Source organism: Harpia harpyja, chromosome 4 (assembly GCF_026419915.1).
Source record: "Harpia harpyja isolate bHarHar1 chromosome 4, bHarHar1 primary haplotype, whole genome shotgun sequence".
Taxonomy (NCBI): Eukaryota; Metazoa; Chordata; class Aves; order Accipitriformes; family Accipitridae; genus Harpia; species Harpia harpyja.
In genome coordinates this window covers 30,473,008-30,495,387 of record NC_068943.1, presented here as the reverse complement: position 1 = coordinate 30,495,387, position 22,380 = coordinate 30,473,008, and the positions used below count along the sequence as shown (strand labels likewise).

Below are 22,380 nucleotides of genomic sequence, written 5' to 3'. Positions count from 1 at the left end.
CGGCTTTGGGGAAGCACTTGCTGCCGCCAGCCCCCCCCGGGCCCGGTGCCTTGTCCTGGGAAGAGGTGTGCGTGGCCACCTGCCCCACGGCTTCGTGGACGAAGGGTGAGCCGAGGTGCTCTCGCCACGCTTGAGGGTTGTCTCCCGCCTGGGAGATGAATAAGCAAAAAAGTCAGACCCTGTAGCAAGGGTTCCCCCGGAGCGGTGCTGGTTTTAAGCCACGGCTAACTGGGAGGTGGGAGCCTCTGCAGCTAAAAGACACGCAACTACTTCTGACGGGAGGATTTCCAGGGGAAGCACCAGTCCCGTCGGACGGGGTGTAGCTCCAAAAGCCGCTCCGGGGTGCTGCGAACAGCGGCCGGCTGCGTTTGAGGGGAGGCCGCGGGGAAAACTTGCAGCGGGATGCTCCGCCGGCGGAGCCTGCAGCACTCCCGGCTTGTAGGGCGTCCCGTCCCCCCCCGCCTGCCGCGGCTCTGCAGGGCCCGCTGCCCACCGCCGGTTCCCCACCCCTCAAACGGAGCGGGACGCGCTCCCACCCCCGGCAAGCCGGCGGGGCTTCACCCCGCTTCACCCGGGGGCCGCTCCCCCCGGGACGCCGCTCCCACCGCCGGGCTGTGCCGCTCCCCGCCTTCCTCTCCTCCCCGCCCCTCATCCCTCATGCCCCTTCCCTCCCTCCCTCCCTCCCTCCCTCCTTCCTTCCTTCCTTCCTTCCTTCCTTCCTTCCTTCCTTCCTTCCCCCTCCTCATCCTCCGGGAGCCTTCCCCCTCCCCTTAGCACACCTGCCTTGCCATTTGTCGGCGGCTTTGCTAGGAGGGGAGAATTTTCCCTTGGTCCCTTGCAGCATCCCTCCCCGCCGCGCGCACACACACACACACACACACAGAGACACGGAGACCGAGGCACCGCGCCGCCCGTTCATCGGCGGCCGCCGCCTCTCCGGCACCCCGCACCGCCGGCCCCGCTCTCCCCGCCGCCGCGGGGCGTCCTCCGCCTGCTGCAGCGCCGCCGGACCCGGCAGCCGCCGAAGGGGGGCGGCGGCGGCGGCGGGAGGTTCCCGCTGCTCAGCGGCCCCGCACCGGCAGCCGGTAGGTACGGCGGTCCCGCTGAGGCAGCTCCGAGCCGGGCGGCTCCCGGCGGATGGGAGGCCGGGGAAGCGCTGCGGAGGGACGGGAGGGAGGCAGGGAAGGAAGGAAGGGCGGCGGGAGCAGGGAGAGACGCGCTGCCCCGGCCCCCGCCGCAGCCCCCGGCTCCGGCTCCGCTCCCCCGGCGCGGCGGGGCCGTGCGCCGTCCCCGCTTCTGCCCGCCGCCCCCCCACCCCCGGGCAGTGGCTCTCCCCGGTAAGTCAGAAAGTTTGCTCTCCTGGGCTCCCGGATTTTGTTGTTGTTTAGGGTCCGCCTGTTCAGGGTGGGTTTTTATTTTCCCCATTCCCGCTAGCGGGCTTTTTATTTATTTATTTGGATTTTCTTCCTTTTTTTTTTTTTTTTTTTTTTCCCCTTCTTAATTGCAGTTGCTGCTGCAGCGGCGGGGAGGACGGGGCTCCCGCCCCCGCCGGGGAGAGCCCCACCGCGCCGGGCAACCTCCCCCGGGCACACGCGTGGGCGGGCGGGCAGCGCGCCCAGGGCAGCCGGGGTTCGGACCCCGGGCTCCCTCCCGCTTGCAAACCCTCCTCTCTCCCCGAGAGTTAGGTGGCTGCGGCTGCGAGGACCCCGGCAGCCCCCCTGCACTTTGCAGAACAGTTTTTGGTGGCAGCTCGGGAGGTGACTGTCCCATCCCTCTCCTCCTCTTTCTCCCCCCTCCCTCGAGTGAACGCTTTAAAACAGGTTTCAGCGAAGCTGTAGGTGACAGGATCTCGGTGTGCCACTGGTGAGGGACAGGGGAACCTGCTGGGCACCGGTTTGTAGCTAGCAATGTTATTGTAGTGGGTTACCAGCTGGGGAATAGCCGTATCCTACCCTGGCGAGGAGTGGGATTGGTTGTGGGTCGTGTCCATCTCTCGTTGCTTTGATCTAATCTCTAGAAGTAGCTTGCTGTTGTCTGGGGTGGAAGAAAGCTCGCTTGCGGTTTACTCTTTTGTTCTTTAATTCGAAATGTGTTTTTGGTGAGGGCTCCTTGTTTCTGAAAGGAAGGTTAGAGGCTGATTGAATCCATCTCTGAGCAGGAGAGACAAGAAGCTCTCAGATCCTTCCCGTGACTTGTGTATTTTCTATGTTGTATGTTATTACTTTTTTTTTTTATCACTGGAAGTTCTGCTGTACTGTGTCAAAAGCTTTGATGTCTTTTGCAATGTGCCTCATTCATTTTTTTCTTAAATTTAAAATGGAGTGATAAAATTCATAGACGTTAATAAATAAGTTGAAAGGACTTTGAAATAGTGCATGTTGTGTGTGGTGTGAAATTGTAGATATACATAAAACAGTAGTAACTACTCTGCAGGTTTTACTTAAAACCTTTTTCTCTATGGCTTTCTGCTGCACTCTCTTCATCTGTCTCAGTTTTTAGGTGTGATTGTTTTTTGCTGCTGAGGTCTCCTATCGTGTTGTGGGGATGCCTTGATAGGCACCCACATTTGTCTGGTTTTAATATTCTTTTAATCTCTCACTTTACAAAGGCTTGCCACTGTAAAAATATGTGAAATGTGCTATTGTGGCTTTCAGTGTTAGATCTCTTTTCCTGATGCTTTTATCTATCTATCTATCTATCTATCTATTTATTTATTTATGTTACAACCGAAGGGGGGTGGGGGAGGAGGAGAGTAGGGAATTGTCTCTGACTCTTCTATCTGTCCAAATGTGCAAAAAAATGATTACATAAAGAAATTAAGGCACTGAAACAACCCTGAGCTGAATTCCAAGAACAAAAATGACTCTGGTGTGTGTGCTCGCCGGCACCAGGCGTTCTGCAGCATGTGGTATTTACAGAACTTGCAGTGTACAGTAGCTCTCCAGTAGTAAGAGAACGTTTTGTATCCTCAGAAGGAAGAGAGTCTCTGACAAGTCGGCAAAACTATAGATACAGTCGAGGAACGCTGATACACGTGTGAGTGCGTGCGTATATAAATATCCCCAGACTGCTTAAGTTCGTTTTTCCTCAGGATAGTTTGTCTTCCTCGACCTGGAATATATATACATCCTTTCCCCTGAATTTTGAGGCATTTTTTACTGTTCCTCTCTGTGTACATGTGTTTTAATGTTAGTCTTAATCTCTCTGTAAAATATAAAATAATCCAGTAATAGATTTAGAAGACTACTGCCAGGCAAACCAGGCAATAGATCATGAAATCAGACAATAGTATTTTGTTTCCTAGCAACCCCCTACTGCGAACAGAAAACAAAACGATGGTGGATGCTTCCACATCATGATAGCTATATGTCGAAACCCCCAAGCAGTAGGTACAGAACTACTAATTGTGCAGTGGGATTTGCTCCTATTTGTCTCAGCTGCTTTGTTAATATTTTCCTTTTGTGAGAAAGGGATTTGCTGGGGTAAATGCAGCTAAATGGTTAAAATTTCACTCTGCTCTCTCAGCTTAATAACCATGTCTGTTAGAATGAAGAGGGCACAAAATTAAGTAGTAACTGTAGAATTTTTGCCAATAAGAGTGATTTGAAATACCCTGTTCTTATTGCTGGACTATTTCTAAATCTATGCTATTACAGACCCTTGAAAATAAGATTTATTGTCTCCTGTATCCAGTATGCAGTATCTTTTTTGGACTTTGTCTTGTTAGTCACCCTTTAGCTTTGTGCTTTAAAACTACATTTGTTAGAATGTATTGAAAGAAAAATTCTTTGCTGCTCACAGGAATGGGAAGTAAAATCCTAAGTGCTGCTTTGCCATGTTTATGTTCTTGGTGCCCAGTTCACCCCTTCAAAAGAGCTAGAGCTATCACAGCAGAGCAGGATCGGGTCCTAAGCCATGATCTTTCTAAAAGTGCTTTTGATAATGCAGTAATTCCCTTAGTTAAAGTGTCTGAGCATTGAAATGGCATCTCGACCTGGACCAATCTCAGATGCACTTTGTGCACTGCCATCTATCTGAAAAAATCCATTAGTGCAAGCTGTGGCTCTAACCCGGTATCGGTGCTTACTGCCTATGGGGTTTCAGCCTTCCAGCAGGTGTTAGTACTTAGAAGGCTGCTGGAGATGCTGAACTGCAGTAGGAAGGGGAGGGGAGTAGGCACAGCTGAGTAGTTGCATGTACAATGCAGCAGAGGAGTTTCTGTGCTTTTGTTTCTTTGCCACCTTTCCTTCTTTCGTAGCAGAAAGTGGCAAAAAGTTGTTCACAGAGTTTTGCCTACAAGTCTTCGCTATCCAGCCGTATTTACAGTGGTCACACTGTAAACAAAAACAGTGGTAGTTTTTCTATGGGTTGCGCCAGTGAATCTGTGAAAGTGAAGGTATTATTTCCATCTGGAAAACTATAAAATCACAAAAAAACTTGTCTGTGGGGAAGACCGCAAACTTAATCATGTATGCATTATTAAACAACAGCATTTGTGCTAAGCATGGGAACGGCGTTCTCTGAGTGACTTTGGGGTTCACAGCGTTATTTAACAGATCCAATATGCAGTCATGTACAATTTATTCATATTGCCTATGGGTATTTTTCCGGTTCATCTCAAGTACCGAAGTACGAAAGTGTTACAACAGATGCCACTTCAGTAAAAAAGGTGGAAGCGGAATGGTCAGAGAATACTGTAATTCTGATAAATATCAATGAGCAGCTACTTTCTTGTCTATATTTGAAATCATGCATTTTAGTGCCATAGCATGTGTGGATGGTTTAGTTTAGAACATGTTAATTGAATTTTGGAAGGCTTTATGGATTGCGAGGAAGCAGTCATTTTCCAATTTTTCTTCTCTGTTTCTTTCTCAGATGGCACTCCTCCCAAACCTTGAATCTTACAATTAGGTAGTCCGCAGATTAAGCTTGGTATGGCTACATAATTGCAGTCCCCACTTAGCCTCTGCCTGTGTTTACCAGGCAGCAGAATGAGGGAAGGCAAAGAAAACAAAAAGTACAAACAAAAAACAAGGGGGAGAGAAAGGTCATGAAGTATTCTGCGTGTAAACAATGGAAGACATTTGGAAGTGATTTTAAATACTCTCCACGAAATTCCTGTTATGCCAACTGCATTTGTTGCTGGTGATGAATGTAAAATCTTACATCTGCTGTCATGTGGGTTGGCGACTGATGGAAATAGTCAACCCATGACTAAAATCGAAGACTAGTACCTTTTTCCCCCTTCTCCCCCCTAAAAACCTAGCTTTCGTGGAACAGTGAGTTAAGTCCATTGCATTTACAGGCATTTGGTAGATAGGAATTAAGAAATGGACAGCTTTCTTCTCTCCATTTAACTATGCAATGACGGTTGGCTAATGAGCTACCGGGGAACGTGTTGCATATCTTACTGAGATACACGTGCTCTTTCAAATTTTTCACAGGGCTTTTTTTTTTTTTTTTTTTTTAAAGGGTACTGCAGTAATGAGAATATAGAGTTACTTACTGCTTGTTTAAATCCTATAGGCTTAATGATTACTGTATTGTTGCATATTTACTTAAGTATTTATTTGCTTTTCTTATTTTAAGAAAGAAACAAAAGCATGATGTCAGTTTTGGACTGTCTTGAAGCTTCATTTTTAAATCCTGTAACATACAAGCATTGAGCTGTCAGTTCTTGCCAAATGGAAAATAAACCATCCAAGTGATTACAGAAACCGAGGATTTAGATCAGCAAAGCACTGACTTGCATGCCTAAGTTTTTTTTTTTTTTAATGTATGCTTAAGCTCATCTCTGCTTGCTGTGATCTACTGGATTTAAGCATGTGGTTAAAGTTAGGCATGCAATTAAATGCTTTGTTGAATAAGGTCCTTGAGCAAAACCTATAACCTTTGAAACTAACATCTTTGCTTTGGAGTAAACAGAACTTCAGGAGAATTCCTACAGGATAGCAGAGTGAAGGGAACAAATTTGGGGAAAAGGCAAGTTCACAGGGCAAGGGGTATCAAATCTGAAACTTACTGACGGGTAATAGCGATGCTGGAAGGGATCTAGAATTAAGACCCAGCAGGAAGTAATACATGAATCTGCAGCGTGACTTGATTACAGAACAGCATGGTTTGTGCTTGAGCTGATGAGAAAAAAGTACCATGTCTGCGAACAAAGAGGTGGGATTCCCGTTTTATAAGATTCTGCTGTGAACACATCTGAAAACTCTGGATGTCGTATCAACAGGAAGGTATTGACAATTGGAGTGAAGCTCAAAGAACAATAACAAAATACTTGTGGGTCTGGCGGAACTAGCTTGTCAAAAATAGACATATATCTAGACTGGCACTGAATAGGGGAGGTATGTTAACTACACGTAGATACTTGAAAAGTATTGTAGTCAAAGGAATCTGATTTTTTTTTGGTGCATTATGTGAGAGAATATCTAGGATTAAATGGAGAAATCAAGGAAATAAAAGTTTAAGGTGAATTCTGGGCAAAAACTTAATGACAGAAAAATGTATTGGAGCCTATAGTAGTCCAGGTGTAGTGGGAGCTCCCTGTGCCTCTTCAGACGTTTAAAATAAGTGTAGGCAGGTCACTAGCAAATGTACTGGAGGAGGCAATTCTGCTTTCTCAAGGAGATGCAGCACAAGATCTAACAGCCCTTTTTCATGTCTCTGTTTCGTTCCAGTTTCAGCTGAAGGTTACCAGAGAAACTAGGTCAGATACTGGGCCAACCATCCTTGACTTGATTTTTCTCAAACTGGAATGTTCGTACTTTGGCCAAGCAGTTTCCAGTGCCAAGACAGTTGGGTTTTACACTTCTATAAATGCATAACTCGGAACAGGGCCATCATATGGGCTCGGGTTGAGTCAGGGCTGGGATGGTGGATGTGCAAGGATTGGCTACAGTAGATTTTCTAGTAAACAGCTCTGGTTTGTTCATTTGTTTGCTTTCCCTTTTGAAAACAATGAGCATCCTGGGGGGATGTAGAGGGCACAGAGGTGACAGCTTCTTGTTTCTGCAGCATTTTGTTTGATCATCTAAGGAAGCTTATTGCCATCTGGTAGCAATGATGGATAGCAGGTACTACTGCTTCCTTCCTGTCCCCCCATCATGGTGCCCTGATCTCATAAGAGTTGTCTCCTGTGTCCTGGCTAGTCTGCGTGCAGTGCAGGTCCTGATGGCTACTGCCATCAGTGGCCTGTTTTCTGGAAGAAGCTGAGAGAGGAGGAGAGACGTATGGATGATCTTTTCCAGGGTGCATTACTTTAAATGTCTCCCTCATTCATGTGGACTGGGAGAAGACTTAACCAGGGAATATGCAGGTTCAAGGTGTAATGGCAGTTTTCTTGAGGAGCTCTTGCCTGGAATGATGTTATTACACTGGTTTCTTGCAATTCATTTTACTCGAAGCAAGTATTCCGAAAAAAAATCTTTGTGCAGACTGATATCATCAGGGAATGTTTTCCAACAGCCATGCCAATTGCAGAGGAGGAGGTGGATTTCCCTCTGCAATGCTTCGTGGATACCTGACAGCCAACTGTTTAAACAAGGCCTATTTTGGTAACCATAAGGTAAAACCAAGTGATTCAGAGTAACTGAAGATTCCTTGCGTGATAATGATTAAAACAGTGATCTTGCGGGAGTACCACATACAAGGGAAAGCTGATCTGGGGTAGAGCTGGTTGGTGAGACTGACCTTTGGTTTAAGTGCTTGATGGCGCAAGAAAGGGGTGCTTTGAAGTTGTGGAAGCCAGGTTTAGGTCTTCTGTGTGCAGAATAAGACAGAAAAAGTCGGTCTGTCTATTAAAAACCAGTACACTCCCAGTAAACCTCAGGTGACTGATTAAAACAAGTCCTTTGACGGGTAAGCCAGGTTCAGCCCTTGCTGGTGTTCATCTCTGGGGGTTGGTTGATAGTGTTGGTGATAGAGGTCTGAGAAGAGGTTGAACGAAGCTGGAGGAAGGTTTTTTTTTAGGCAGAACATAAGGATTAAGACAGAATTTGTTGCCAAGGCATTGCTGATGTTTGAGAGACAGGTTTTTTGATGGGTGGATAATTTGTTGATGGATGGATAAGGGAGATAAAAAGAACCCATATAGTTGCATGGATCAAGCTTGGTAGTTGCTGGTAATGAAACTGGGTAGATTGGTTTACTTAGGATTACTTGTGTATGTTAATATGGCTCTTCTGTGTAAGCATGTCTAAGATCAGACTTGTTGGATGGAATCCTTTAGACTGAAAGATACTGTGCAAATGTAAGATTATTATTCTGCCTCCTTTGCAGGGAAAAGCTAGGTCAACAACAATCTTAATTACAATTTGTTTCTGTTAATAGATCTTTATTTTTAGAGTTAAATAAGGCTTTAAAGCATTTTTATACAGGTACTTTTAACATAGTGTTAGCATTTAGGATGTGGGGTTTGGTATACTAGATCTCATCAATACATGATGAGGAACAGTTTCTCTATGGCCAGAGTAGATAACATACAACTACTTTGGTGTGACAGGTTGGCTTTATGTAGATTTTAAAGGGGCGTGTGCCCTACACACAGTGTAAAAATGCTTCAGGACAACAGCTCAGCCTGGGGTAGAATACAGTGAGGGTCTAACAGTATTTTTTACAACTCTGTTGAGACTTACCCATACATGTTAGGAAGCATTTTGTCAAGGAAGCAAAGAAGAAATGAAATAGAAGTTGCTGATAAGGGCGTGGGGTGAATTTAGAGAGGTGGAATGCAATAACCAGAATGCGAGCATGCTCTTAGAACGGGTGCTGGTACTTGTGCCCTTATAAGAAGTATTTCAGTGATGACAAATAAGTTTGTTTCATCTGAAAGTAGCAGATTGCTTCCTAATATTTCGCTGGTCTGACATTCTGTGAAATTGTGTTATATCCTAATTCAGTGGCTCCTCTGCGTATAGAATAAGAGCTTGCTATTTTCTACCAAGTGAAGCAGTTCCCTCTCATTCTGCAGTGGTAGAGGCCTGTATTTTGGTGGCAAAGATCCATAGATTAATCTCTTCTGATGATTTACGGTGGATGTTGGCATTACTTCAACACTGACTCAGAAGAAAGCGTTGCATTTACTGAATAAGTGATCCACTTAGTTTATTGAGAGTTTTCCTTGGAGGTGTGACCCTTGCTTAGCAGTGAAATCTGCTGAGATCACAGCCCAGGGTAGTGTGATAGATGCATCAACAAAGTGCGTGTTTATGGTCCTCTGCTGGCAGATCAGGATGATGGGCACCTGGATGTGAACAAGCACTCCGTGCGGATTTACTAGCTGTAAATCTGTTCATGCATCCTCATGCCTCCTCTGCACGTGCACATCTGGCTTCCACCGTCTTCAGGCAGAGCACAAACAGAGGTCTTGGTGGCAGACTGTTACATGTGAAAGCCGAAGATGTAAAGGTCCTGGAAAGTATGTTTGATTAGAATCTTCTTTATGTTGCCTTTCCGTTAGCTGGCCTAAAATGAGCATCTCTTAGGTTAATTTCATTTTAGCAAATGAAGGCACCCTTGGCCAGTTTTTTGGTTCAAGGTTATTCATATCTTAACAGTAAGAGGAAATACTGTTTACACCGATGACTCATTTTCTGCAATGTAATCTCCCATTTTGTATGAACCAGATAGCCATTACCATTTTATTTCATTGACCACCTGTGAGACAGCACATGTTTTCAGTTCCTGGAGGGAGCTGGGCTAAACTTGAGCTGATACACTCCAGGTGAAAGCCTTGGTGTACTGTTGCCAATTTACTTAGCTATCCAGTTTCTTGCCAATTCTGTAAGGTTAATACTATCACAGAAAAACATGTGAAACCAGGTGCAGTGCATATGTCATTAGTTGTGTTTTGCAGTGTTATTTTTCAACATGCATTTGTTTAACTTCTGTATCATTTTGCAGAACATACGTAATGTGTAGTTTATATTGTTTTCTTTGCAAAATAGAAGGCGGCTGTAATTTCAGCCTGGGAAGGAAACTATTAACATTTTTTAAGTAAATGAGAAAGGCTGAAAAATTGGAATTTCTTTTTAAGTTTCTTGGAAAATATTAAGGGAGATTATGTAACTGCATGAAGTCTCTGGGGAAGAGGGAAGAGAAGGCTTGCTGATAATGAAAGAATGGAGCAGCTGCTTAACGTAATCCGCTTTCCATGGATAGTGCTGAGAAGGAAGAGAATGGAGAACTGCGCGGTCAGAGCAGGCTTCATTTGTTCAAATCTGGAAGTAGACAGCACATCTGACAGGGCAGCTTTGTATAAGGCCAGCTTGCCAGTCTCGCACCTAGGTTTACCTTTTCCGTAATAATAAATTTGATCCTGTTTGGTACTATATACTACAAAAAAAAAAGATAAAAGTAATAATTTTCAGGCTCATCTTGCCCAAGAATAAAGGGAATAGTGTGAAGCGAGTCAGTCAACGCACTGTAATCAAACAGTTCTTCTGTATCTAAAGTATAAATGTTGCATGCATAGCTAGACAGAAAAGACTAGTGGTCATCTTGAAATCATGCAGAAAATCCATTTCTTTTGGTTCTTCAATATCAGACGGGCTGCCAGATGAAACTGAATATTGAATGGAAAGCTGAAGATTGAATTTGATAATCCTGAAGATGAAATGCTTTGACAACCCTGTCATCATTGAAATATAGCTGTGGTGATCACTGAAGTCACTGTTCTAGTTGTTTCAGTGGCTCTTCAATGTCGTTTCATTCTAGAGGAATTGTTATTAGGGAGGACAAAGAGCAATAGCCACGCCTATCTTAAACACTAGGAAAATGAAGACTTCCAACTCGGTGAGAAACTTTCTTTCATGCTAACATTGCCGTCAATGTAACACAAAATGAGCAATATAGTGTGAGATGTAAGCCTGTGTGTACTGCCCTTTTAAAGACATTTAAATTCACTAGTTCGCTGTTAAATGGATGAAGGAAAAGGGAAATGCAGAAATAAAAACCCAAACCTAAAATAAACAGCACTTTTATTAATGCAGGGTGGTTCAGTGAATATAAGAAGTGTTCAGAGAGTGGCTATAAGCATCCATGCCAGGAAAAATGCAGACCTTTGTAACGCTCTCAGCCATGTCTCTAAGGGATGCCATGGGATGACTGTACAACAAGGAGGTGTTCTGTAAGTGCCTGAGGAGCAAGCGTAGTAGTGGCAGAAACAAATTGAAATGAGAACTTCTGAATTAGGTTTGTCCTGATGCTGAGTTCATCTCGGTGAGAAAGAACCATCTGTGTAATTAGGAGTTGGCTGGAAAAAAGAGTATTTATGCTCCCTTCCTTCAGTTACTCTTGGACATCCTCTGAGGAACATCTTATCTTTATTTTTGCCTCTACTTTGTAGTCGTCAATAATGCAACTGTATTTAAATGGAAATTGAACGTGACTTTTGTAAAAAATTTTTATACAACAAGAGACTCCCCAGAGAATCGGTAATCTTAGGAAGGCAACTAATGCTGGTTTCAGAAGGATTTTGACAGCTACAGCCTGTTGATGCTTCGGTTCAAGTGGAAACTTTCTTCCTCTAACTTGCAAATACATAACACAAAATATTTGAGAAAAGTATTGAAGGAGGCCTCAGCAGCTGTAGAAACTGAATGACAAGATTAATACTTTGAATGAAGATGGAGAACAGGAAGAAGTCTGACATACGAGGAAAAAAAAATCTGCAATGCCTACAGTGAGTAGAGTAAAAGTAATAGGCTGAATATGTTGCAAGAAATAACAAGTTCAGGAAAATTTTTCTAGTGGTAAGGGTGCAGAGAGCTTCTAGAATGGATTGTGTGAACATTGTGGGACCTTTACCAGTTGAAGTCTTCAAGAACATGGTAGATACAACTGTGTTGTTTTTAAAGGATGCAGCTGATCCTGTTGCATAGCTGTTTCCAGCTCTATTTGTCTGTGATTCTCACCAAGCCTTACAGTGAGTGGGATAAAAGGAAGTGGGATAGTCAGAAGGAGCGTGGTTTCATAGCTTAAACTGAAATCCAGATGATCAGTCTGTTCTCCCTGTTTGTGTCAGAACAGTGGAATATGTAGCAGTCAAGTTATAGCAGACACTGGCAGTTGAACATGAATGTTTCAAGCTTGAAAATGTTTTCTTCCCCGCCCAGCTTGGTGTGGAGCATTTTGCCATGTTGCACTGTTAGGCTTGAAACATTTTGATAAATTCACTTTTTCACGCATGATCCCTTGCTAACAAAACTTGAGGTTCAGCCCTGGCTGGTGCAAAAGCATCATAAAGCATAGGTAGAGAGAAAACTAATCTGTCTTCAAAAAGCTTATGGAGACATATCCCAAGTTGTTAAAGCACAACTAAAAATAGACTAAAAGAATGGTAGACCAGACTGTTTAGAGACTTCTGACTCAGCTACGACATTTTTGTGTATTTTATTTAGAGTTGCATGCTTTCAGTTTTGGACCATGTTGAAGGAATCGTCATGTTACAAAATGAATTCGGTAGTCTGTGGTTTGTGTTTTAGCTAGTAAAAGCTTTATGGACTTCTTACAGTATTTCCAGTGGCTGTCTTTGGTCAGAGGAAGAAAGTTGCCCAAGTTCTGGGAAGTGTGTGGGGAAAAGACTGACTAATGGACCCCAGTTTCTGCTTTTCTCCAGATGTTCACTCCATAGCTAGTAGCAAAAATAGCATGTAGACTAATAAAAATAACATAATATATTAGGAGTACCAGAATACAAGTTCTTTTGGCAGAGAATTTTGAACTCTCCTAGGAAACAAATTGGTTCCTGTGCATTATGTGTTGATGGAGATTGCGTCCTTTTTACATAAGTAATGAGTCAAATGTTCTTTTAAGATGTATGGGGCCAGGTTCTGATCTCCAGTGATTTAAATTTTGAGTCATTCAAGAGATATTCATGAGTCACACTACAATAACAGATTACAATCTGGTTCTTATTCTGTAGGACTTTAATATGGTTATAAAAGGGATATTCATGTTCATTTTCTAAATGTGTAGCAAGTTACCTAATTAATCCAATATTGTCTTCATTCTGGAGGAGGCTGTTTAACTTGAATTTCGTTGTCAAATACCATACAGACAAGCTCATGTGGTGGTAACATTAACTAATGATAGACTTATCCAGATATATAGTTCTATCATTAACTTGAATTACAGTGTAACTCCAATTGTTTCCAGTAGAGAAAGACCACATTGCTGAAAGAAAGAAAGCACGCTATTTTTGCAGTCGCTATGCAATTAACTCATATAACCTCTGTGCTCGTCATGCTTTGTATAAGATCCAGGGTGACCAACTGTAGGTCACTTATATGAGAACAAAGACCCTGGGGCTGAGAGACAGTTTATTAAGATAATACTGTGGTGTGAAGATCAACTGTCACAGCAGTTGCCAGTGAAAGCATGTCTGTATTTACTGTATACTTGCAGTAAATAAGAGTTGCCTGAGGTGGGATGTTTTGGATACTAAAGGATGGGGAGAATAACCAGATAAATGGTGGTGGTGTGAGCGTGGAGCCAACCTCACCTTGTTTTCGGCAGGTTCTACTTTGGTGGTGATTGCTCTGTGGATTTTCTGATGCAAGCTTGAGTACCTACCATTCAAACCATGGGATGTTTATTATTTTTCTCCTTTATTCAGCCACTTATTTTCATGAAAATGAAGGGACTCAGCCCACTGTCAGTTTTGGTCGCTCTTGACCAATATCACCCAAAGTTAGTGAAGAGAAGGAAGGAGAAACAGATGAAGATGCAGACAGAGCATCATTTAAGCTTTGTTCTCAGGAAATAGGGCTAAAAAATATTTTTCTTGGGCATTTCTCTTTCCAGATAGAAAAAAGAAAAGTTGAATTGAATTCTTTCATCCATGTCAAGGAGTACAAAGTGTGTTGTCATTTGCTGGTGCCTCAGTGTATTTGTCATTGGGAAGCCCACAGCAATGTGCTTTCTAAATGGTCTATGAAAAATGGACATACAATCTGTTTAAAACAAAATGAACTTGTTGCTTTTATCTGTTAAAGCAAAACAAAGCTGCTATGGTTTGTAGACTGCTTGTTGCCCTTAAGAGTGGGTATAATGACAAGTCTAGTGCATTGCTGCTGACCATAGTAGAGAAGCAAGTTCTTCCTCACAATGCCTCTTTAAACATTTTCTGTGTAAATTTTTCTTCTAAAAATCTTTGATAATGTATAGTTAAATTTGAAAGTGTCGTATTTTGGCTTCACAAGAACATCAGATTTTTCTCTCTGAAGCACAAAGAAAACTCCGTGCTTAAGATTCAGTTTTGCAAACCCTTCCCCATTCTTCAAACATTCATATGGAAATACACCATTAACTGTGAAATTCCCTAGCAACCTTAACAGCCTAGAATAAGGGATCCAAAACCCAGCAATACTCAATTCTCAAGCAAATTTGTACTGTCTATTGTTAATATTCATTATATTCTAATAAGTGATTCCAGAAATTCTTTTCAGGGTCTCTCCTCCTCCTTTCTCTCAATTGCAATGGTTGTTTTGTTGGAATGGTGCAATTCACTGGTGGAAAGTGGAACCCAAAGCTTCTTTCTTACCATCTCTCTCTGGAAAGCCTTCAGAAAATCCACTTTATTTCATGGTGGTTCCTTTGCTAATTGCTTTAACAGCCTGTAATTTTTTTCTGATAAATTAGTCATTGACAGTTGATAGAAGAATTATTAGTACTTTATAACATAATAAATGGTTTGATAACTCAGCTTAATGAGAGAACTCGTAATTTCATATACGTGGTGGTGGTAGTATGTGCTGCTACGTGTAGTACTGTGACAGTTTTTGTACCTCTTAATTCTCTTAGCTAGTAAAGACTAGTAATCCTAAAAAATCCAGAGCTGATGCTAAGGTATGCAGTGTCTCAGGTGTTTAAGTGCAGAAAATCATTCAGGCATTGCTTCAGCTCAGTCTTAATCCCATGGGAGCTGCAAAGTTCTGGCAAAAAGTCCCACTGTTTGACAGAGACAGGACTGAGCCCTGAGCTGTCAGCATCAAATGAAGCTTCATTAGCCAATGACATGAATTTCACTTACTTTCTTCTGGTTTCTAGAGTAATTCTTGGGAAGGAATGTAGAGCCGTAGTTGTTTGTAGGGGTTTTTTGTTTGTTTGTAGGGGTTTTTTGTTTCATTTGGGGTTTTTTGGGGGGGGTTCTTTAATTTTAAGCAGTCCCTTCTATATGGCTGTCTCCCTAGCCCTTTTAGTCTTGCCTTCTCTCCTTTAATTTTTATAACTCTCCTTTCTCCTTCTCTTTGATTCCATCTGTCCCGTGTCTTTTTACTGTGACCTCCATTTCTTTTATATTTCAGACTTGCTATTTTCTGTTTAATGCACTGTCCTCTTTATTACTTTCCTTTTTTCTCCCTTCAGCCTTTCTATTTACTTTTCCCTTTTTTTTATATTACAGGGCTCTGTCATAAAGATCCTAATTAATTTATTTCTACAGGGATAAGATTGTAGACCTTTTTTATGATATTTTTCTTTAATTTTGTATTTGAAATTTGCCACAAGTTCTCCCTTTCTGGAATACCATTTCATCTACTCTAAATTTTCTTTTTTTGTATCTTATGCAAGTGCCAGAAATGTACCTGTGTCATGCCAAGTAAAGATGGGTAGTGGATGTAGCCCGGCACTGCTGTGTGTCCACACTAAACTTCTTGTTCGAAGGCTTAGAAACTTGAGCTTCCCTGTCAGGCTCAGGACTCAGGTAGGCTGTCCTGTCACCTGAGTTCCTTGCTCTCAAAAATAATTTTTAAATTATAGTCTTTGTTTTGCTCCTTACATCGTATAAGATCAGTAGTATAAGAGACTACCTGCACCTAGTGTAATAGTTTTGTACAGTTGTCAGAATTTTCCTGGTTTTGCTCAAAGAAAGTTGCTTGCTTTTATGTGGGGTCCTTACTTTGAGGCAGTTGTTCCAAAGAAAGGAATATTTGTACTATATGGCATCTTTATTTAGCTTTTTTGTGGGTAAGTCAATCTGAGAAATGTGGTTATGTATCATTAAGGTCCATAATCTTAAATGTACAAAAAATACACTCACATGTCTTTAGTATCAAAATTTGAGTGTGAAATAGGTAGTACTATTGGAAAGCTAAATGAGTGGTGAGTCAAAGTAATTAAGGGAAAGTAAATAATCTCTAAGGTTCTCATTCCCCATGAAACTAATTTCATATCTTATCCTTCATGTATTTAAAAATAGTTCCCTGCTAACTCAAGATGCTTGTGTACTATGTGTGTGAAGAGCACTTCAGTTCTATTGAAAGGATGGCAGATTAGGGAGTTATTTTCAATGGGCTAATTTTTAAATTTTTTTTATTTTAAGAGAGATATTCATTTGAGCAATGTAAGTGAACAAATCTTGCTGGAAAAACATGTGCATGCTGTGCATGCAAGACAGCGGGTGATTAGCCAATAGTTTTTTTTAATGGCTTATGACAGAAAACCTTTGTTTTTGTCTTTAAAGGCATATGGATGGCAGTACTTTCTCTACAAAGGTGGGCTTTTTTCCCAGTCTAGTAAGGCCTTAAATGTTCTGCCATACATGCTTTCCTGTTTTACCTCCGAAAGATCTGTGTCTTGTTAGTGACTCTACTATTTCGAATATAGATTATTATATTTTTTTTCTTAAACTAATAAAACATACCTTGGAAGATGGATGGAATACATTAGAAGGGCTAGACTGCTCTGGAGCTGCAGGTTTGCTGTGCATGAGTCTGACAGTGGTCTGATGGGAGGGTGCAAGATTGCACTGTCAACTCCATCAGTACCTTGAGTAGTTATCTTGAGAGGGCTAATATATGTTCATGACGTGTCTCCAGGTTTCTATGCCGAAGACAATAAATCTAATTTCTTTTTTTATTTCTGTGTACATCCTGCCCTTTAACTCCTGAGGTTTTCTGTTGCCCAAAGAGGTATATTGCATGTGTAGATTTCTTTTTCTTACTCATGGAGATGCAGGTGATGAAATGAGATGGCAAGGTTGAAATAGCAAAGGCACTCAGGTTCACACGTGCAGCGTGCATGAAGCATGGCACTGTGCTGAAATGCGTGGAGGGACTCCACAGACTCGCTCTGGGCATGTAACGTAAGTGCCTGAATTAGGAGCTTACACAGTATATGTAGCGCAGCCCCTTGGGCTCTGAATTGCCTGCTTCAGGTGTCTGAGTATCTGCTGAGTGTACAAGAACCCTACAATTACAAGATTAAGTCATAGCAAAGTTACATGTCTAAAGTAGACAGTGTAGATGTATCCCTTCTGCATCAGATGAGAATGCCATGTGTTATTTATTACATAAGGATGCTAACCTGTTTGATAGTGAATTTAGAGGAGCTGAAGATGGTGCTTTCTTCCAGATCTGCAGCCTTGCAAGACAAGCTGGTAAAGCTATTTTTTAAATGCAGGTTAACAGAGGCTTTCTGGTTTATTAACTGCACATCCTCATGCAAGTTTAGAAGGACTGGAACTTAGTGCTCATGCTCTGCTCTCATCCTCATGCTCTCTGAAATCAATGAGGAGTTTGGTGCAGAAAAAGTCGATGCTTGGCCAGAACCCTGCAGATTTGGTGAAAGAAAATCATCAGTCAGTATTCCCGAGAGCAGGGTAAACCTGTTCAAAGTAAAAGGGAATTCTGTAACCTGTTCTCTGCAGCAGGAAAGCTGCTTTTTATTAATCAATCAAAGAAAATGTTGAAAATAATTGGAAAAATTACTTGAGGGAGCGAAAACCAGAGTTAGGGAATGTTAGTAGGAGGCTGATATTGTTTGTGAAATCGGACTATTCTTAAACCTTTCATAGCGTTTATGTGGTGTATAGAAAAAAAAAATAATTCCTTTTTTGCCTCCTGAGAGAAGCCATGATTTTATCTCAGTAATTGAAAATAATCTCTGAAGTTGGCTCCTTAACTAAACTTACATGAACCCCTTTTAAATCATTTGTTATCTTTCAGTGAATTTCTCAATAAATGTTGCTGCCTGCGCTTGGATGGTATGATCCTATATAGAAAATAAGGCCAAGCACATCCTATTCATGACTCAAAGCACTGTATTTCTAGCCTAATTGTGGTGGCATTTGGCAGTGATGCTGTAGTTAAAGGTGCTTGTTGGTGTTTCTATTATAAATTATGTGTACTTGAACGGCTTAATTCATGCTAGGCAGAAGTCTGACTAGCTATCTACTTAGTCAATTTTTTCCCTTCATCAAAAATCCTTAAATGAAGAAAACAGTTTTGAGTTCTGAATTTCTTTGATCATATCTGTATGTCTATCAGTCTATTTCTTATAAAAAAATGCTACTCTTTTCCTTCATTTCAAAACTTTCTTTTGTTGTGCAACATGTGTGGTTACTGTTCGATGACTTGGATCACTCTCAGCACTTTGAGTTGCTCAAAGAAAGCCATGCCTGTGAAAAGAGGGAAAGGAAACACAGGAACATATGGAATTGTCTACGTTGAGCAATCTGTGCGCAATGCTGTCTGTGAGCAAAGATGATTTCAGTTGCTGCAACTGGGCAATATTAATTTAGGGACTTCTCACTTACCAGGGACATTGCCAAGTGAATTCCTCACAGTTCCATGAACACTGAGCAATCCCTCTAGACATCACTCAATAGTCATATCTGTCACGCTTGCATTAATACACATAGACTATTCTGTCATTTCTTGCTGCATAATGGCCAGTGCTAGATCCAGTTGTATTTATTCCACATTTTTGGAAGAGATGAAAAAAACCCAAATGGACCCAACTGGACTCAACTAGCAAATGCTACTAAGCAGTTCCCTCAAAAAAACTGCACAGTGAGTTTTACAGAAATACTGATAAAGGTGGGATTTTTTTAAAGCATCTCCTTTTTAGAGTTCTTAGGCAAAAGGCCTCATCTGAAGTCTGTTAACTTAATGAGAGTTTTCTGAGTGACCTTCTAATGTCTGTTTAAGGCTGCAGAGGCCCCTAAAGTGGTAATGCTGAGAGGTGTAATTGGCCCTATAAATCTCAGTGGGTCATTAATTCTGAATCTCAATAATGTTAAGACCAGGATGCATGTAACTGAAGCAGAGTGATGAACGTAGTAGGAAGATTTATGCAAGCATTGTGTTGCTTTGGTTTGCACAGTAGTAGACGTTATTTGTAGTTTTGGCTTGGAAGCTTGCTTTCTACCTTAGCATCAATTCACATGTATCACCTATGTGTTTCTGGAAATTTATAAATGCATCTTTCTGGGGGAGGTGGCTGGGGATTTTTTTTTTTGCGTATCAGGAGGTAATAGAACATGACTTGGAAAATCTCTGTAAGATGGATATAAGCCCCTCAACTCTCATCATTTGACTGTATAAAAAAAGTTTTCAAAACATTACTGCACCTAACACATTTGCTCCTAATAATGACAACTCAAATTTTAAAGCACATATGGAAGTTTTTGTTTGGTCTGTGGAGACAGGATTCTGAAGTGTGCAGTGTCTGTAGCTGTCACGCAGGTACACCCCAAATGGGGATGCCCATATCAAGGTGTGCTATGAATCCACCATCTCTGCCTGTACTCGGTGAGAACTGCCAGCTAATGAAAGCCTTGCCATTATTTACCATGGGGGGGCAGGGAAAAAGCTTGACTTGGCTCAGTGAGAACTTGTATCTTGCTTCTCTCAAGTGGAAATTATTGTAATATGTCCTTATTTCATGGTATGAGGTGGGAGTGGTTGTTGCTATTTAAGTGTATAAGCAAGGATTAAAAAATGAAAATTAACCAATGCAATGGCATGGCTTTTGCCATATGTCATTTGACTGCCAGCCATATGTGCAATCCATCTTAAAGTCCCCTTTGCGCTTTCCCATGCAACAAATTTTACCCTTCTTTGCTTCAATCCCCTGCCAGGGATTGTTCAGAGATATGATCTTGCATCATACCCCCAAGGCCAAAAAAACCCCCTGAATGTGTCCCAGCATAAACAGAACACTGGGAGGAAACAGTTAAAATCAAAAAATACACAACCACACAAAGAATAAAGAAATTGGACTTTTAAAAATGAAACAGGCTATTTATGTGGGAAATCCTGAGTATTGGTGTTTTTATGTAATCTGAGGTGGAAAGGGAAATGTTTGGTATCCCATAGTATTCTGCTATAACAACACATTCAGCTTTCCGAAACATGTATTTGTCATCATATCTGCCTCCATTTATAACTGAAAAGAGAAATTATAAAAGCTTATTTCTTGGTCTCTGGCCTTTCTGTGCAAAAACATGTGTACTGCCTTACCAATTCTGAGAGTTTGTTAGAGACTATCCCTATAAATGCTTGTTAGGCACTTAGCAGCAATGGGGGCTCAGGGTGAAGGGAAAGAAAAGGCAGGGTTTGTGTGTGTGTGTGCACGCATGCATGCTTTCCTCCATTCTTCAGGCAAGAATATCAGTTTCAGTTTGATCTGTAATTTTTTGGCAAAGCAATGACTTTGTAACTGCATCTGGTTTTTGTCCAGTGGATGCCATCAAGCCTTTTACAGTATCTGAAATAGTTCCATAATTTTTTTAAAATCTAACTGTAATCTTATATTGGAGCCTCTAACAAATATTAGTATTCATACACAAAATAATACATGATGTACTCAACCTGCCTAAGCTAGAGCCTGACCCAAGGGCAATGTAAAGAGGACCTGAAGTAGATTAACTGACCAGTTGAGAATTTCCCTTGTAGGGAGCTTTAGATGTGCTTTGGTTCTCTTCTGGAACAAGAAAAACTAAGTCAGGACCTGGGATGAGGAGAAAAGATGTAGCAAGAACTTCTCTGCTTTGCAAGGAGTGATCAAATTCAGAATAGCTGTGAAGCTGCTTTAAGCCAAGCCTGTGCTCCTGGCAGAGGACAGGTCCAGTGTGGTTGCAGAAATGATTGGGCTTTGGGGAGCCCTCAGCCAGGCTGGGGGTCACACCAAATATTCCCAAATAAAAGGTTCTAAAATGTTCATGCTACATATGTAACCAGTACAGATTTGTAGTTATCAAGATGGGCAGTACTTAATTTTGTGTGACACAGTTCCTTCTGCCATTTTTGGGTGTAAGTGAGAATACATTCCCAGGTTCTAGAATATATAGCATTTTGCTTGCAAAGAAACTTGTCTGAGAATAGCGGAGGTCTCTTCATTTAGCTTTGCTATTTAGTTTATGAAACCTTGTTTGATGTTTTTGTCTTTCTGTTTATGCCACAGAAACTTTTTTTAAGCTACAAATGTGGTAGCATTGGAGTTAGTGTTGGAAAATGTTCTTCCTTTTTCTACATTTGAGCTCCATTTCAGAAATAACAAGATCAGGATAAGAACATTCGCAGGATCAACACACTCCTCTGGGTTGTCATTACAGTGACAGAAAAGAGATGGATAGTGAAAGTTCACTTCTATGTGCTGTATGTGTCATTCCCTTAAATGATATGAATGGGAGAATTATCCCAGTGGATGTCTGTTATGATCCTTCTCTCTGGAAAGGTCGTTGATAATTGCCGTTTATCGTTTTGGAGAGGATTTGTTCAAATATATCTTGAGTATTCATTTTCCATAAATTTGTGTCTAGGGGACTTAAAAGTGACAACAGAAAGAGTGCACGGTAGAAAATAACCATTTGCACAAAAGCAATTTTCAGTATCTTATAAGTGAAGGAAGGAAAGAAGAGGGAAAGTCCTTCTTCATGATGTTTTTTCCCAACTTCAGCTCTTTATTTCCTGCCTCAAAACCTCCCTTTCTGCCCCTCTGTCCCCCCGAGTCCTGGTTAGGGACAAGAGGTCCTTTCACTTGGTGAAAGCTGAGGAAAGCTCAGTAGCATTCCTAAGAACTTTGCAGTCCAACTTTTTCCTTTGTGTGCAGTGAAGTACTTTTTTTTTTCTTTTTAAAATTTTTGTTGTCGGTTTTTAGGTATTTTGACTGAATCTTCAATGTTCTTTACAGCAAAAATGTTGGTGTTCCTTTTTACAAGCTCTTAGAAAAACACATCCAAGGGGAGGAAAAAAAATTTATAGTTTGTATCTTCAGACTGCTGCTATATTGTGATAAGAGTATCATTCTGACTAAGGTTTGATTTCCAATCTTATTTGTTTGGCTGTACAAACTTGTATGTCATATACATATCGTGGAAGATTATTGTGCCTCGGTGTAGGGAAATTTCTTCTCAGAAAGAAGTGTAGATCTTACTGTAGCGTCTAACAGGAATTTTAGGCCAGTTTAGAGTGAGAGGTAAAAAAAAAAAATCCCTCATGGAGAACAGCATACTTGGCTTAATTTTATATGTCATCGCACTTCTTTTTAATGCCATTGGGCCTGTACGAGGGGAGTTTGAAAATAGAATTGGGTCTCTTAATTTGGGGGGATTTAGGAAGAACTGAAGGAAAGACAGGCTCTGGTTGTGTT

General features: G+C 41.6%; 1 protein-coding gene across 5 annotated transcripts in view; it reads left to right on the top strand.

Annotated features, from left to right (window-relative positions):
* Positions 1-831: 831 nt before the first annotated feature.
* The window catches only part of ENOX1 (ecto-NOX disulfide-thiol exchanger 1), a 370,436-nt gene continuing 348,887 nt past the window's right edge, over positions 832-22,380 (top strand). For 2 of the 5 annotated variants that reach the window (XM_052786076.1, XM_052786074.1), the window contains exon 1: positions 835-1,085. The gene's annotated coding sequence lies outside the window, so the exon portion shown is untranslated. Of the gene's footprint in view, positions 1,086-1,852; positions 1,894-22,380 lie in introns of those variants that run through there. The other 3 variants (XM_052786075.1, XM_052786071.1, XM_052786072.1) reach the window with 3 other exon arrangements.